General features: G+C 46.9%; 1 protein-coding gene across 9 annotated transcripts in view; it reads left to right on the forward strand.

Moving 5' to 3' along the window:
* Positions 1 to 704: 704 nt before the first annotated feature.
* The window catches only part of SGSM3 (small G protein signaling modulator 3), a 31,219-nt gene continuing 25,780 nt past the window's right edge, over positions 705 to 6,143 (forward strand). For 5 of the 9 annotated variants that reach the window (XR_003791024.1, XR_003791027.1, XM_029204549.1 and 2 more), the window contains exon 1: positions 899 to 1,072. The gene's annotated coding sequence lies outside the window, so the exon portion shown is untranslated. Of the gene's footprint in view, positions 1,073 to 6,143 lie in introns of all 9 variants that reach the window. The other 4 variants (XR_003791025.1, XR_003791026.1, XM_029204545.1 and 1 more) reach the window with 3 other exon arrangements.

The raw sequence follows: 6,143 nt of genomic DNA on the forward strand, positions 1-6,143 counted from the left end.
TAATACAATGAGGTCATGATTGAGAATGCCTTAGTGTGTTTTGTAGGCTTCACCTGTGGTTCCCATTAATTCACTGCATCATCCCCACCTTGGAACACCCTTAGGAACCTGAGCTCAGGTTAATAAGCAGCTCTAAAATGAAATTGTGGTATATCTCTTCAGAGTTGGGTGAAGTTTCTAGAAAAATATTCCTGTAATCCTGTTATAGCTTTTGGTGACCTTTCTAAAACATGGCAAGTGCTTTTTTTTTTTTTTTTTTTAAAAACTAGAGCCTGATGTCCACTGGGACCTGGATATCAAATGGAGACGGGCGCTGCTGCCGTCGTGGACTGTTCATTCGTACTGCACTTCAACATTTTCTCAGACAGCATCCAGTTCTCACAACCACCACAAGTTCACATTCTTATTTTATGGGTGAGCCAAATGTTAGCATGGTTGATAGACTCAAATGCAGGCCTCTGACTACACCCTCTCATTGCATTATGCCTGAAGATTGAATTTCTTGGGTAGGACTTCAACCAATTTGTTACTAGTTGCGGCTCCTTCCAAGACTTGTGAATTGTGTAAGAGTGGATCAGGCTGGCCTAGGACTGGTTTGTACACCCGTAAAGAAGGCACTTAAATGTTTAGAAAATGAATATCAGGTAAGCCGCTCCTTCCCAGAGCCCTGCCGCGTCTATCCCCCATCCTGACCACTGGTACACCCCATATTCCCCTAACTCCTAGGGCTGCAGCGCAGACGGGAGGCCAGGTGGGCATCGCTAGGCCAAAATTGGGCTTCGAAGGTCGCCTCTCCACCTCCACCCCCAGTACCGGAGGACGCGGCCTAGTCTCCGAAAGGAGGCTGGTGTGCGGGGTCCAGAAGCGCGCAGACCCCACCGCCGCTCCCAGCCAACGGACCCGAAAGACTACAGCCCCCAGCATGTCCCGCGGCCGCCCGCTCGGCCCGGCGCGCGTGCGCGGTGGCGCCGCCGAGCGCCGACAGGGGCCGAGCCTGGAGCCTGACAAGCGTTGGCACAGTGGTGGCGGAGGCCCGCGGCTGCGGGGCAGCTGGACGTACCCCGCGGGGCAGGTGAGTACGGAGCGAGAGGTTGGCCGAGACTCGCTGGGTCTGCGGGGCCCGGCGCCCACCCATGCCCCTCCGGTGGGGACACTAGGGGCTGTGGACCGACCCACTGACCCACGGACTGACGGGCCGAGGGGCAAGGCGGCGCCGTCGCCGGCCGGCCCTCGCTCGTGCGGCGCGCGGGGCTGGGGTCCCGGCTAGGCCCGGGCTCTCGAGGTCGGGCGCGAGGCCTGAGGGGCGCGGGCGGTGATCGGGGCGGGGGTTGGCCTCCCGGGGAGGGACCCCCTCAGCCGGCCCAGCGGGAATGGGGGGCTCCCGGCGCCTGAGCTGTAGTGCCTTGGGGGCTCGAGCCCGATAACGGCCCCCTCCTGCGGCTGGGAGCAATTTACAGAAGCCGCACCTCAGGCCGGCGACCTTTTTTGTATTTTGGGTTTTTTTGATAAAACGGCTGCTTCGAATACGTTTACAGCAGCAGAGTCCTCTTCAGGTGTGACTTGTAACTTTACCTTAAAGATTCAAGTCTGGGGTCAGAACACAGGCTCAGATTCTGGCCAGACTCTGAACACACTGTAATATGGGGTTTTAACGCTGGAGAAATTGAGGCATGTACTATCCAGGACTCAGCCAGTGTGGTTAAGATTGGAATTTTGAAAATTATTCTCATACATGGTTTAATGATAGATCCAAGATGCTTTTTATATGGGGCGGGGGGGAGAGGTGATTTAAAGTCTCTTTTTGGTGACGAATGACTGTATCGTATTTTCCAGTCTTGTGCTGCATATGCGATTTGTGGGGGGTTGGTGGCCCTTTTTTGCTTGCACTTTGGTGGGATATTTAGAGGTGTCTGGAATATTCTTTACCCTTCTTTCTTTTTCTTTCTTGGTAAATTCAAGTTCCTAATCAGACTCTGTTTCACAAAAAGTGAATTTTCAACTTCGACATACATTTCCTCCTCATCTCTTTTCCGTATCTTCCAGTTCTCTCTGAACTCTAAACGATGGAGTTATATCTTCTTTGTTTTACATATTTATTTCTGTTCTCCATAATTAGCTGGTAATTGATTCTAAATAATAGTCAACATCTTTCCTGCCTTTTAATAGTCCCAGGTGCCTGTAGCCTTTTCATCACTAATTGTTACATTAGCCTGGGCTTTAGCCCTCTTCTATCCCTTTTTAAGCATGGATGTTTGTAATCTGGGAGAGAGGGCCGGGGTGAGGTGTTTCTCTTGACCAGATACAGGTAACAGGTGAACACGACCCATGGCATCAACTTTAGAAGGCTGTGAACAAAAATTGTTGAATATTAATCTTGTGAATTTGGGAACTTGTCAGGTTGACAGAAGAGTCGGTGAGGTACCTCACAGAAATGAACCTGACGTCAGGGTAAAATATTGAGAAAGGACCTCAGGAATCATCTCTTTTATCATACCGCCATCTTTCAGTGCCCAGAGTGGATGCTGGGGACACCTTGTTGGCTTAGAAACTTAAACAAGGTTCTGTGTGTTTGTGTTTTTGGTTTCTCTCTTCCTAGTTCTCAATGAACGCTTTGGCAGGAGCTCAAAATCTGGTACATTTGATAATTTAACATCAGTTTCATCTGCTTATTCTCCAGATTGTCTCTCTTCCTCAGCTGGTGACATCAGTAATTTTCCACAGCAGCCATTCATGAGCTCATGCAGACTGTCACAAGGAAGTGGAATAGCACAGAGGGTGGCACATACAGGAGAAATAAGGATCTTGTTTCTTTGCCGTCACATATTACACAAGGAGTGAGACAGGAAATCTGGACTGAAGCACAAACTATGCGGGAGGGGTTAGCACACCAGAGTCCAGGCTTCCACATACGGTAATAATCATTGGTACCACTTACTGAATCTCTTCTCTTTGCCAAGTGCTGTAATCGTCACAGTGAAGTGCAGGTTTATCATTGTCATTTTATATGTGTGTAAGTTGAAGTACAGAGGTTAAGTGATTTGTCCACAGACATAGTGACAGGGCCAGAATGCAAATTCAGGTCTCTGATTCTGACATCCCCGCTCTTCCTACTGCACTGTACTACCCTACCAACATATATGTTCAAGTCTTTCTCATTCTCAAAGAAAAAAAACAAAAAACCCCACCTTTCCTGTGGCCACCTTTCTTCTTCAAACTACTGTCACTTCCCATCTGTTTCCTTTCTAGCTTTGTCCTTAAAAAGCAAACTCTATGCCCTTCTCTTCCGTTTACTCCTTATTTCATTGCAGTCTGGCCCCCACCCCTCGACTCTATTGAAATTTTTCTCATGAACTCCACTCGGCCATTGATTGAATACCTACCTTAGGTACCATCTTCTAGACTTACAAAGAGGCTGAGATATGGTTCTTGCCCTGAGGGAGTTTAGGAGCTAATGAGGGAGAAAAAGAATTTCATACATGTCACTGTATGTTAACTCCTGATGAGCAGTCTTTGCTCTTGGGAGTGGGGGAGGAAGACTTCACTGAGAAGGTGATAGTGGACTGCCAACAGAGAGAAACCCTAAGTTGTTCCAGACAGTGGTGTCAGGACTGCATGCTTAGGTGTGGACTTTTAGAAGTTGTTAGAAGTTGTATCTCGCCAGTGAGAGATGGTACAGTTGAAATATACAGTGTAGGCTTTAGAGTCTGCCAGACCTGGGACCTGAGCCTTAATTTCTTCTTCATAATACCTGCCTACAGTGTCAGCTCTGTGAAAGTAGGGCCTTTGTCTTTTTCACCACCCCACTCCTCTCTCCTAGAACACTGGTCAGTAGATGTTTGTGGAGTGAATACCTCACAGGACGTTGTTCAGCTCGCGGGAGGTGCTAGATTCCCAGCAGCACCATGTGACTGAAGTAACGACGCTGACGTTCAGTGTGGTTTATGAACTGATTTTGAAGACACCATTGTTTGAAATAGTATACATATATAATCACCTCCCCTTTTTGAACATTTAGGCTTGTTAATTTATGCTCACAATTCATAAATGAGGAGAGAGACGTTCACCTCTTTTCTGTAGGCACAGTTAACTGCTGTGTTTTCACTTCCAATATTATGACTCTTTTTCAGTTATAAACACATCTCTGCTTTTTCTAAGTGTTTGTGATGTAGGTTTTGTATGTATTTTTTTTCTCTGCTAATGTTCTGGATTGTTTGGGGAAGTTAGTTTCTTTGGACTCATTAAATACCTTTATCAGTAAGAGTAACGTGAGAAATGAGATTGAAAGCACCAGTCCAGTCATCAGAAGGCTCATTCTTGGGAAGGACCTGATTTCCAATTAGGGCTAATAGATTTTTTTTTTTTTCCTTAACAAAACCATACAACTATTCCTGGTCTTCCTAGATACCTAGTTAGCCTTCTAGCTAACATTCTAAATACATGAAACAACAGATCATTTCCCTCTTCTTGTGTTTGAGTTTCATTTGTAAATATCATTAATTTGTGTGACTTGAGGTTATAGGATTAAAGTCCAAGTACCACTTTTTTGTTTTGTTTTTGCTTTTGAAGTCAGTGGGATATAGTAATTAGCACCTACAATAAAGGAAGGAGGAGAAGGAAATAATCATTTGCATTTAAAAAGGATTTCTGTGCTGGGTAGAGAGTAGAATCTGCAGAATCAGAAATTCTGAGGGGTGGACCCCAGCTGTCTGGGTTTTAAGAGCTGTCTGTTTTTGTGTATTTCTAATTTATTTACTTATTTTTGGCTGCATTGGGTCTTTGTTGCTGTGCGCGGGCTTTCTCTAGTTGCGGTGAGAGGGGGCTACTCTTCGTTGCGGTGCACGGGCTTCTCATTGCAGTGGCTTCTCTTGTTGCGGAGCATGGGCTCTAGGCACGCGGGCTCAGTAGTTGTGGCTCGTGGGCTCTAGAGCACAGGCTCAGTAGTTGTGGTGCACGGGCCTAGTTGCTCCGCGGCCTGTGGGATCTTCCCAGACCAGGGCTCGAACCCAGTCCCTTGCATTGGCAGGCAGATTCTTAACCACTGCGCCACCAGGGAAGCCCTGTCTGGGTTTTAAAGAAGCCCTCCAGGTGATTCTGATACACTCTGCAGTTTGAGGACCACTGATGGAGTTTAAGAGAGAGGGAACAATATTGTAAAGTCAGGGAACTAAACTCCATGGTATTGCTGAAGTGTAGCTTGTATTTTTTAAAAGTCGTTATTTTATATGCCTAAATAAAGAAATAAGATAAGCTAAGAAAACGTACATTACATAATCAGTCTAAATCACTTACCTTGGAATGTCAATAAAATGGACATAAGTCCTATATCCCACATTATGTGAGAAGGCCAACACCCTCCCCCAGGTTTTTCAAATTTAACTTCTTTAATTCTCATAACAACGTGTAAGGTAGGAATTATTATCCCTATTTTCAGACCTTTCTTTGATTTTCCCCTCAAACCACAGTCAAGGCTATTATGAGTCCAGCAGGCTTTCTTGAAGGTATGGATGCCAAAGGGGTATTACCTTGCAACAGCACACTAACTTAAATTGGGGTTTGGATTGTTCTTTGCTTAAGAGGCATTTGGTCCACCCCTAAGGCCTCCCCACTCCCAGGCACGCAGCATGTCACTGTCTCATGGGTGGCTCTGTCCTGAAGGATGCAGCTCCCTACCCATCTCTGGACTGCTGTTCCCTTCCCCTCTGTAGTCCAGGCCACCCCTACCTCCAAATTTCCATTAATTTCCTTTGCTAGACAATCGATAGATCTCTCCTTTTCTAATCCATGGCTTCAAGGTTTACCTTCCACCTTTAAGGAGCTTATCAAAATATTTTCCCAAAGATAAACCTCCTCTCTGGGAAGCATTCTGGAGCCAACTTTATTTTTTTTTAATAAATTTATTTATTTATTTTTGGCTGCGTTGGGTCTTCGTTGCTGCACGCGGGCTTTCTCGAGTTGCGGCGAGCGGAGGCTACTCTTCGTTGTGGTGTGCGGGCTTCTCATTGCGGTGGCTTCTCTTGTTGCCTAGAGCACGGGCTCTAGGCACACGGGCTTCAGTAGTTGTGGCACGCGGGCTTAGTTGCTCCGCGGCGTGTGGGCTCTTCCCGGACGCAGGCAGATTCCTTCCCCCCCCCCCCCCCCCCCCC

The sequence above is a fragment of the Monodon monoceros genome, unplaced genomic scaffold (genome assembly GCF_005190385.1).
Source record: "Monodon monoceros isolate NGI ecotype Baffin Bay Population unplaced genomic scaffold, NGI_Narwhal_1 Super_Scaffold_6, whole genome shotgun sequence".
Classification (NCBI taxonomy): domain Eukaryota; kingdom Metazoa; phylum Chordata; class Mammalia; order Artiodactyla; family Monodontidae; genus Monodon; species Monodon monoceros.